Source organism: Peromyscus eremicus, chromosome 22, assembly GCF_949786415.1.
Source record: "Peromyscus eremicus chromosome 22, PerEre_H2_v1, whole genome shotgun sequence".
Taxonomy (NCBI): Eukaryota; Metazoa; Chordata; class Mammalia; order Rodentia; family Cricetidae; genus Peromyscus; species Peromyscus eremicus.
Window position 1 is genome coordinate 20,232,240 of NC_081437.1, and position 11,111 is coordinate 20,243,350.

Here is an 11,111-nt window from a genome sequence, read left to right on the forward strand (position 1 = left end):
CACTACTTCACTGGCCCCCAGATCTTGCTTTATGCTAATCTACCCAGCTGACATCTCCAGAATGTCTTGTCCATTGTCTCATGATGGGCACACAGGTACCTCAAGGTGTGCATGGCCCTGCTCCCTCCTTGGGGGAGGGGAGGTAAAGGGGGGAAACAGTGGTATGGCATGTGCCTAAGGCCATAGTTCTATATCTAAGGCTTTTCTCTCCAGCGTTTCAGAAGCCTCTCCTTCCCCTTCTCCCTTGAGACAAGACCCAAATGCAGGACTGGCTTTGCCTCTTCTCTTTAGTCTTGAGGTGCGTCAATATCTTTTGTTAATTTCCTTTCATGTTAATTGTTCCCTCTTCCCTTCCTTCTTCCCTGCCTTTCTCAGTCTTTCCTTTTCTCTCTCCTCCCCTCCTCCTCTTTCTCTTCCTTCATCTCTCTCCCCTCCTCCCTGCCCTTACTCTTTTCCCCCCCAGGAATCCAACTGTACCTAAATCCCTTCTACTCTCTTCCTTTATCCCTCAGTCAAATAGACTAGTTGCTTCTTGACAGAACTCTGGCTGATAGATACATCGATAAACCTCCCTTTCCTCTTCATTTATCCCTCCTTAGTCAAATAGACTAGTTGTTTTCTTGACAGAACTTTGGCTGATAGATACATCGATAAACCTCCCTTTCACTTGGGCTAAATGGGGCGGGGTGTGGAGGGGAGGCCATTCATGCAACATAGACACGACCATTTCTCTTGCAGACACAGTGCAGACCCTCTGTGTCCGAAAGGAATTCCTCAGCGATAAGTAACAAATCCAGCTAACCGTGGCTTAAACTACAAGGACATTTATTATTGTTCCAAGTATAGAACCAGCCAATACAGAATTGGTTGTGTAACTCAAGGATGCCACCTGAGTCCAGATTCCTTCATCCCGCTGCTCTGCTTCCCACGGCTCCAAGGCTCGCAGTTAACACCGGAAACAGGAAACAGGGAAGAGGTGTTCTCGGTGGGAGGCTTTTGTTTGGTTCCTGGTTTTGTCTTGTTTTCTGGAGACAGTCTTTTGTTAAGCAAGGCTGACCTTGAATCTGAACTCCTGCTGCCACCTCCCTCTTCTGAGATGACTGGTTCAGATCACCACTTGCCCAAGGGTTTGTAGTTTTACTTGGGGGTGGGGGTCTAACCAGAACCTCCCCAGCTCATGTCCGTTTTTGCTCAGTTATCTAAAACACTGGCCACCTTTATCAGTAAGGAGGTGGAAAGCATGTATCTAACCTTCTAAACTCTGTAGTGGAAAATGGCTAAAGAGAGAAAGGTTGGGGTAATAATGGCACAGTCAACCTATGCCTCAAATGAATTGACCCTCAGACCGATTGTCCCTCCCTGAGAAATTCTTCTACTGTTTGTAAGAATGATGAGTGGCGCTGGTTACCAAGCGGAAAGGTCACAGTCACAACAGAACCCAGTATCAGTATCAGAGCTTTATTAAGAGTAAGAGGAGTGGAGGGGAACAACAAGAGCACCAGGCCTGGGGAAAGAGCCCATGCAGAGAGAGAAAGATGGTGTGGGGGAAGAGAGAACAGAACAGAAAGAGCTATGCCGCACATACATAATCACCAGCACACACTGATGACATAAGATGCAAGACCCCTTGTCTAGCTCCTGAACCGCGCATGTGCAGTCATGCAGCTGGAGTGCAGCAGAATCCTAACACTGTTGTGGGGGCCCCAAAACAGCTTGACCACACAGCTGCCATGACAGGCTCAGAGGCCCAGACACAGCTTTCTGGCAGATCCCACCCAATAGGGCCTGTGTCTAAAAGGAAATACCTGATGATGCCCAGACACAGCTTCTAGCAGGCAACACCTAGACCCAGGAAGAGCCATAAGCTGACCCCACCTAATGGGGCCTGCATCTAAGAGGAAATACCTGACATTCCAAACATTACCTATACCCCTAGACAAATGTCTGTCAATCAGGGTCCTGAGCCCTGGCAATTCCTTCACCCCAACCTCTGCTATGATAAAAACCCCACCCTGCCCGGGCTCTGGGCTCTCACCACTGTGTTGAACAGAGACCAAGCTCGGAGCTTGAAGATAATAAAGGTTCTTTGCTTTTACATGCAAGACTTGGTCTCCGTGGTTGTCTTTTGGTGGTGCCCTGCGATCTGGGCATAACACTGTTACTATACTTATTACATTTCTTTGTTGATTTGTTTTTGGAGGGCACACTGCTACAGTATGCATGTGGCGTGTGGAAGGCGGAGGACAACTTGTCAGAGTCATTTCTTTCTTTTTCTGCCCTGTGTGAGTCCTGCAGAATCGAATTCCGGTAGTTAGGCTTGGCATCTTTTAGCCTGAGCCACTGGCCTCTCTCTGAGGCATTCTTACCCCATCTGCCAATAGAATTATGTATTATCTTTCCCATATTATTTCTCCTAACAGTAATAACCTTTAAGACCCGATGGCAACCTCTTGAACCTCTATTTGTGAGTGCATGGCTTTGAGGGGGCCAGGCAAACATCATGGCAGGCCCCTAATAACTCAGTTAAGAACTAGGCCTCAGTTCCTACATGTATTAGGCCTGGGCCAAACCCCTCTCCCCACACAGGTAACAACCAAATAAGGACAAAGCCGGGGACTTGTCCAGACTTGACCTAAAATGGAAAAGCTATAGCCTTAAGCCCACCCCTGCTAGCCTTAGCCAATTAGGAATATACTAACATAATTGCCACTTGCTTATGTTGATTGTAGGTAAAATGACCCAATGACCTAACTGCCCTAGGAACTCCCATTAGCTGTGCTTAAAAAAGAGCTTACACATCTCTCTCAAGGTCACTGCCATTTTGTACAGGTGAGTGACTCCACATATATGTGGTATAACCAACGCTCTTGTTGATTGTATCATGACAGGAGGTCTTTTGGGGACTTCTCGCAGACGCTAACAGCATGACCTCTGATAGCCACACAATCTGTCTAGGATGGTCAACCACAAATCCATATTGACCACATATTTTATTTTTGTTTTCTGGATGCATCTGGAGCCTCAAGATTGGGAAGGGGCTGTTTGTCCCAGGTTAGCTAATTCCCAGAGACAGCAACCAACCTTCCGGGATAGGAGCCTTTCCTAAGCAAACCAACCAGTCTGGAGCACCCCATTCCCTAGGTTTTATACTCCAAGCCAATATCTGCCTGTTACAATCACCTCTCCCCCCCCCCCCCCCCCCCCCCCCCGCCCCCTGCCCCAGAGCTAGGTACCTGTGTAAACTAAGGGTTTCAGCACCAGATGTATAAGCCAACAGGATGACTACTTCAAGGTATGGTTGAAGGGAAAGGTTTTTATTATAGACGTGAGGGAGAGTACAGCCAGAGACATCTGAAAGAGTCCAGAACAGGGAGAGGTTGCAAGCAGTAGAATGAACATGGCCAGCCTACTGGACTTGACCATGAGAGGAGAGAGACAGGAGGAGATCAAGTGACAGAGACACGCAGAGAGGACCGAGGAGGGCAAAAGACAGAGCATAGCCAAAATAGCAGGGTTATAAGGACAATGAGAAGCTGGGGGGAGGGAAGCCCATGAGCCGGAGGGAGTTGGGGTGGGGTGGGGGGAAGGTGAGGAGAAGAGCTAGGATGTCAGCATGGGCTCTGAAATGTGTAACAGGTACTTGTGTTCTGAGGGAGCCTGGAGTCTAGTACTTGCTTCCTTGTGCTGATAGGCACCACAGATAGCCATGTGTCCCTTCTGCCAGTGATGAGGAAATGGATCCTTTGGTAGACGGGAACTGGCTTTACAAGTTTCTGAGGGATGCTGGCTTTTGTCAGAATTTGGACCTGACAGTATCTTCTAATAGGTCAGCCCTGTACTCCAGAATCAGCCCACTCCTAAGTCTGCTCGCCCTGCCTCACCCACTCTTTTCATGGAAGCCACAGGGGCTTTTGGCCTCCCCATCTCTTGCTACTTTTGCCTCCTAACTTACCCTGTTGCTTCCCACTGAAGCCCCAGATGGCATGCCAATCACTTCTCTTGGGAACCTCCTGATCTGTTAGCTTCACCATACCTGAGTAATAATATACTCCTTTTAAACTTGTTCAGATTTATCTTATGCGTATGAATGCTTTGTCTGCATGTATACATGTGTACCACTTGTTTGCCCAGTACCCCGTGAAAGCCAGAAGAGGAGCACCAGGTATAGTGGCACACACCTTTAATTCCAGCACTCTGGAGGCAGAGGCAGGTGGATCTCTGTGAGTTCAAGGCTGGCCTGTTCTATAGAGAGAGTTCCAGAACAGCCCAGGGCTGTTTCACAGAGAAACCCTCTCGCAAAAAAAAAAAAAAAAAAAAAAGTAAAAAAAAATAAAACTGTGGGCTGGAGAGATGGTTCAGAGGTTAAGAACACCGACTGCTCTTCCAGAGGTCCTGAGTTCAATTCCCAGCACCCACATGGTGGCTCTCAACCATCTGTAATGAGATCTGGCACCCTCTTCTGTGCACATAATAAATAAATACATACATACATACATACATACATACATACATAATAAAAAAGCCAGAAGAGGGTGTTGGATCTCCTGGAACTGAGTTATGGATGGTTGTAAGCAACCAATGATGCTGGGAATTGAACCTGAGACCTCGGTAAGAGTGATAAGTATTCTTAACTGCTGATGAGCCATTTCTCCAGCCCCATGACCTATGTTTTAAAGTAAACCCAAGTGAGTTTCTCTGCATTTGCTCTCTTTCTCTAGAGGCCAGCTCTGTGAGATTATTGTTCCTTCCCTACAATGTGTCACTTTCTGCATCCTTCCCCAGAACAAACCTGAACCACTCACCATCTGCCCATCAAACTTGCTACCAGACATGTCTTTCCATGCTTATGTTGGCCACCTCCAGAAGTGTAGCTTAGCTAGATGTCATGGCACATCCCTGTTGATTATAGCACGTAGGAGCCTGGGGCAAGGGGTTGATGAGGCAAGACTAGGCTGCACAAGGAGTTCAAGGCCATCTTGTACTACACAGTGAGAGCCTGTGCTGGTTAGTTGAGGAAACGCCTCCAACAGACTAGTCTGTGGGCATATCTGAGTAACATTTTCTTAATTGATAACTGGTGTGTTAGGGTCTGGTCTACTGTAGATGGCACCATCCCTGATAGATGGTCCTGGAAGGTGTAGTTGGTTTTTTCTTTTACTCTTTGGAGGTGTGCCACCCAGCTGCCAAATAAACACAGGGAGACTTCTTCTTACCTATGAATGCCCCACCTTAGCTTGACTTGTTTCTAGCCAGCTTTTCTAACTTAAATTGTCCCATTTCTCTTTAACTACATTTTGCCTCTGGGCTTTTTGCCTTTCTTTATTCTATATATCTTTCTTTCCTTCTTACTCCGTGGCTGGCTGTGTGGCTGGGTGGCTGGTCCGTGGCATCTTCTTCTCTTCCTTTTCTTGCTCCTTGCTCTCTTCCCTAGATTTCTTCTCTCTGCCCACCAGCCCTGCTATTTCTCTCTCCTGTCTAGCTGTTAGCCATCCAGCTCTTGATTAGACCAATCAGTGTTTTAGGCAGCAAAGTAACACAGCTTCACAGAGTTTTAAAAAAATGCAGCCTAAAAGAATGCAACACACCTTTGCATCATTAAACAAGTGTTCCACAGGCACAAACAAATGTAGCACATCTTAAACTAATATTCCACAACAGGGAGGTATAAGAAAGATAGATGAATATGAGACTCAGAGCAAGCCAGGAAGCAGCCCTCCTCCGTGGGCTCAGCTTCTGTTCCTGCCTCCAGGTTCCTGCCTTGAGCTCCTGCTCTGGCTTCCCTCAACGATAGACTCCAACTTTATGGGGAAATAAACCTTTTCTTCCTCATGTTGCTTTTAGCCATTTTATCACAGCATTAGGAAAGCAAACTAACACAGGCCCAGTCTCAGAAAACAAAGGGAGCCAATAATTTTTAAAAATACGTATTTTCATAAAGAAGCTTTTGGGGCTGAGAACTACACAAGGGAACATTAAAAGAAATGAAGCCCATCTGCTATAAATGTATCAATGATTTAATGTTATCACAACCCCAGAAATAATGTATTATCTTCATTTTACAATTATCATACTAGAGTTAGTGTATTAGTTTCCTGTTGATGCCGTAACAAATCTGACATAACCTGAGTGGCTTAAAACAAGAGAAATATAGCACCTTGCAGCTCAGGCATCCAAAGCAAAGGGCCTAGGTGTGTGAATTACTTTGTGTCAATGGGACAGAACCCTTGACAGAGATGACTTGAAGGAGACAGTTTTCATTTGGGTAACAGTTTCAGTCTACTCTGTCAGGGAAGCCATGGTGGAGTTCTCAGCAGCAGGGGTGTGTGTGTACTGGAGGCCATGCACATGACGGTAGACCAGAAGGCCCAGAGTGGCAGAGACTAGGGGCCAGGCTGCAACCTTCAAAGCCCAGTGAGTTATTTTCAGCCAGATCCTATCTCCAAAAGTTTGTATGGATGTCTGAATTAGCTACTGGATGAGGAATAGGGATTCAAAACATGAGCCTATTGGGGACATCTCAGATTCAAACCAGAACACTGAGCTAGCATCTAAGAGTTGGGACCACTGCTGCCTTCTGGAGGCACTGAAAAAGATGTCGTCTCTTTCCTCTTTTCAGTTTCTGGTGGTGAGGTCTACTCTTTGTTTTACGGCCCTTCCCTTTATCTTTCAGGTACGGGGCTCCAATCCCTGCTTCCAAATCACTTCTCCTCAGCCATAGTCAAATCTCCCTCCGTCCTACTCTAATAAGGACACTGTGATTACATTAAGGCCCACTGGATAATCCAGGATAATCCCCTCATCTCGAAATCCTTCATTTAATTGCAATTTCCAAGTTTCTTTTACCATGGAAGGCAGTATTCATAGGTCACAGCTCTAGTGCCTGGGGTTTAAAGGCCAATCCAGGTGCCTGCTGGGCTGCGTTCCTTCCAGTACAGAGACAATTCCACGACCTTGCCCTTTTCACCTTCTAGAATCCATCGGCACTTCTTGCACTGAGACTCCCTTCTCCACCTTCAAAGCTTCATAGCATCGTCAGATCTCTCAAGTGAACTCCAGTCCCCCACGTCCATTACCACAGTTCACTGTCTATCTCTGGTGGCCCCTCTGCTCTCCTCTCATCAAGGAAAAGCCTAATGTAAAAAGTCACGTTTGCCATATAACGTCACATTTTTACAGCTTTGGAAAATGATGCTTTGGGCATTTGGGGAGTCAGGGGAGTACTACATTATCTCGGCTACCACATATAGAAGGCAGCTTGGAGGTTGTTGGATACAAAGGTGGCAGAAGCAGACGGGAGGGATTACAAAATAAGCTGGAGAAAACTTTGGGGATTGACGGTTATGATTATCTAATTGGATGAGCTTCATGGGTTTCAAATTCTGGCGTATATCAACACCTAAATTGTATGCTTTAAACATGTGCAAAACGCTGCATGTCTTTTATATCTCATTAATCTGACTTCTAAAACTTCATAAGAAAAGAAGGCTGAGACCTGGACACCCAGAAGCAGTGCAGCCAGGATGCACGCTTATTCTTGTGTTTGATGCCAAACTCGGTACCTGATAGATGTTCAACAAATGGCCATTTCCTTCCTTTTCAAAACCTTTGAGATTATTGATCAGCCAGAATTTCTGAGAATCCCAGGAGCTTAAAGAAGCTGTGAGTGGCTATTTTCTGAGAGAGAGAGAGAGAGAGAGAGAGAGAGAGAGAGAGAGAGAGAGAGAGAGAGGAGCCAAAAGACTTTTCCTTGAGGAATTATTGATGATGTATAAAAACATAATCTCAGAAATCTGGTTTGGTTCATTTTGCTACCTAGTGACTAGAGACAGTGCCCATGAATGAAGAAGAGGAGGCAAGCATGTGGAAGCTGCCACTAGTTACAAGCAGGGGGGATGTGCAATGACTGTTGTGCCCAAGGACACTAGCCCCATTGACTGATGTCCCATGTGTGGCCCCATAGTGGTGAAATGTAGTGCAACGGTATTTTAAAGCTGCTCAGGTAACCCAAGTCTGTTGCCAAGGCTACATTCTAAAGCAAGAAAATGTCAATTATGTGTCTTCACCATTTGTCATGTATGTATTCATGTGTTAGTCCAAGACCAGTTGGAAATGTCTTGAAAAGGGTTCTTCACGTCAAGTGCCCCTGGAATTCTAGATTGCTTTCTGTTGATGTGATTAAAAAAAAAAAAACAGAAAAACCAAAAACCCAAACAAAACAAAAAACCACTCTGACCCCAAGCAGCTGGGGAAGGAAAGGGTTTATGTCAACTTACATTTCCAGTAACAGTCCATCACTAGAGGAAATCGGGGCAGGAATTCAAGCAGGCACTAGAGGGGAAATCATTGAGGAACAAGGCTCACCAGCTCCCTCTGGCTTGTGTTCAGCTAGTTTCTTATACAATCCTCCCTCAAGTGCCCCGGGATGGTACCACCCATAGTGAGCTGTGCCCCCCCCCCCCAACCCCATCCATCAAGGCAATCTTTCAGACATGGCCACAGGGCAGTCTGATTGAGGCAGTTCTTCAGTTGAAGTTTTCCACGGTGACTCTAGGTCATATCAAGTTGACGATAAAAGGTAGCCAGTATGGATACTGGTTACTGTGGCTGCTCCATCTTTACAGGGGCTGCCTTGGCTTTCTGATCCAGAATGCATGGTTGTAGAGTTCACTTTGGAGTTATTTGTTGTTTGTGTGGGTTTTTTAGGCTGGGTCTGACTGACTGTGTAGCCCAGGCTGGCGCCAAACTTACAATCTTCCTCCTGCTTCAGTCTCCCAAGTTTGGAATAACAGGCATGAACAACCACACTTTAGCCATTTGCTATTTCTAGATCTTTCTGTCTCATCACCTAAGGAATCACATACAGCTTATTTTCCTCATACCAATATAGTTAAGAATTTTAAAGAGAATAAATAACTTGAGGGGACGATCAGAATTTTTTTTTTAAAAAAAGAGAAGAAAATGGCAGATACAGCAATACTCAGTTCAGTGTTCTAAAACAATGCAGCGCATAGGTCTGAAGGCAAGCTGTGGATCGAAAGTGAACAGGAGTTTTAGTCATGGTTTGGTAAACGGTAAGCATAACACAGTGACCCAGATACCGTTGAGTCCCACGGCTGCTTCCCAGCTCTGTCAGTGAGGTGGATTGGTTTTGCTCTCTTGTGCAATGAAAAGAATAAATAGTTCCAACCTCGTGGAGCTGCTGTAGGGTGAATCTGCCTAGGAGACAAGAGTCGCTTGCTAGTCTTCCTAATTGGGCTTATGAGTGTTCCGGCTGTGTCTCAGGGGAAAGGAAAATGCGAGTATCAATCAATCTGGAAAGATAGCGCTCCTACCCTGTGACCCGTGGAGAAACATTAGCCCCAAAAACACCAGGAGGGTAGGTAGTTGTAGCCTGCAGCCATACTATGGTGCTGAATCACGTCCTGTTCTGCATTGTTGTCTACTGTTTCGAGTCATTTCCCCTCTCTGAGATTCGGTTTCCTAGCTGGTTACAGCTTGCGCTTGGATGGGATTCTTTCATCTTACTCTCATTCCCGGTTCTCACTTCTACGTATATCTCTCTATTTGCATAATGGAAACTCAGGCTATGATGACTGCCATGGAGGGCTGAGCATAGCTCTTAAGCAGACCAAGTTCTTCGCTCTAACGTGAGATCTACATAGGGATCAGAGAGCCTCTAGCCGCTGCCCACAATGTTCAATATCTTAGATCACCCAATTACCAAGTCGTCACTCATGAGAGTCAACAAAGCGCTCACCATTCAGAGGATATCTGATGGAAAAAGAGGAGTGTCTCAGCTCAGGGAGCTGGAAGACCAGAAGAGCCCTGCTAGAAGCAGTTGGTTCTGAGTCATGGCAGTCAGGGCTATTTTCCTCATAAAAGAACTGAGGTAGCCCATACTTTCTGCTCACAGGAACTATGGTTTCAAGCTTTAGCTGCACACGAGACTCACTTGCCGAGCTTTTAAAACAGCAGACAGCATCATGGCGTCAGTTGGGGATGGGATCTGGGACGCTCCCCAGGCAATTCTAAGTACATTCAATATGGAGAATCATTGATCTAGGCCGGATCCTAGGTGTAATTACTGGGACCTATACCTGATTGCCTGCACACACCTACCTGTAATGTGATAAGCCTTTAAGTATGACCGATGTCGGAAGAGTAAGTGAAAGAATGAACTAATAAGTATGAGACAGTCTAAGAGAAAGAGTTTGAGATTAAAGGTCAGAAAACCTTACACCCAGCCTTGGCCCAATTACTCTACTAAATAGTAGCAATTATTTCCCCCAAGTTTCCGTTCATTCTCTTGTGAAAAGGAGATAATAGCACTTGCCTTATCTAAATCACTGTGAACACAGAGTATGATAAAGGGCTTTGCATATTTGTTCATTCTATAACCTTGTGAAATTGTCTAAAATACAGCATAGCAGTTATTCTAGCTGACGGGTTCTTAGCCAAGCTAGAAATATGACTGAGGTAGATTGGTGAGGGCTGATGTAGGGCTCTGGGAGGGAAACAGAGCCTCCTCTGCAGCAGCAGCTTTCTCGTTCTCCTGTCTCTGCCTCAGTATCCCTACTCTTGCTTAGGATTGGTATAGACAGAGTGCTTATGTCCTCTCAAAGTTCCTGTGATGAAATGTGATCCCCAATAATCCCCGATACAATGGTATTTAAAGGTGGGTCTTTGGGGGAGTAACTTGACAAGGAGGGTGGAAACCATGTGAATGGGATCAGTGTGTTTCCAAAGGTCACTCCAGAGAACTTCTGCTTCTCTTCCCTAATGCGAGGTCACAGGAGAAGTCACCCAACCATCTAGCCTATCAACAGACAAATGGATAATGGGATAGATACACAGCAGAGCTTTATTCAATTGTACAGAAGGATGAAATGATGTCATGTGCCAGAAGAAGGATGGAACTGGAGATCAATGCCTTAAGTGAAATAAACCTGACTCAGAGAGACAAATATTGCATGTCTTCTCTCATAGGCAGAATCTATGTTTACATGTAACTACACACACACACACACACACACACACACACACACACACACACACCATGCATGTAGAAGGGAAACTATGAGGTGAGAGGAGAGGAATGATAAAGATAAACA

At 45.7% G+C, this 11,111-nt stretch overlaps 1 long non-coding RNA gene across 1 annotated transcript; it reads left to right on the forward strand.

The window, feature by feature from the left end:
* Positions 1 to 880, forward strand: LOC131897614 (uncharacterized). The gene is made up of 2 exons (XR_009375741.1): positions 1 to 298; positions 739 to 880. It is a non-coding gene; the product is annotated as an uncharacterized LOC131897614 (long non-coding RNA).
* The last annotated feature ends 10,231 nt before the right edge of the window (positions 881 to 11,111 follow it).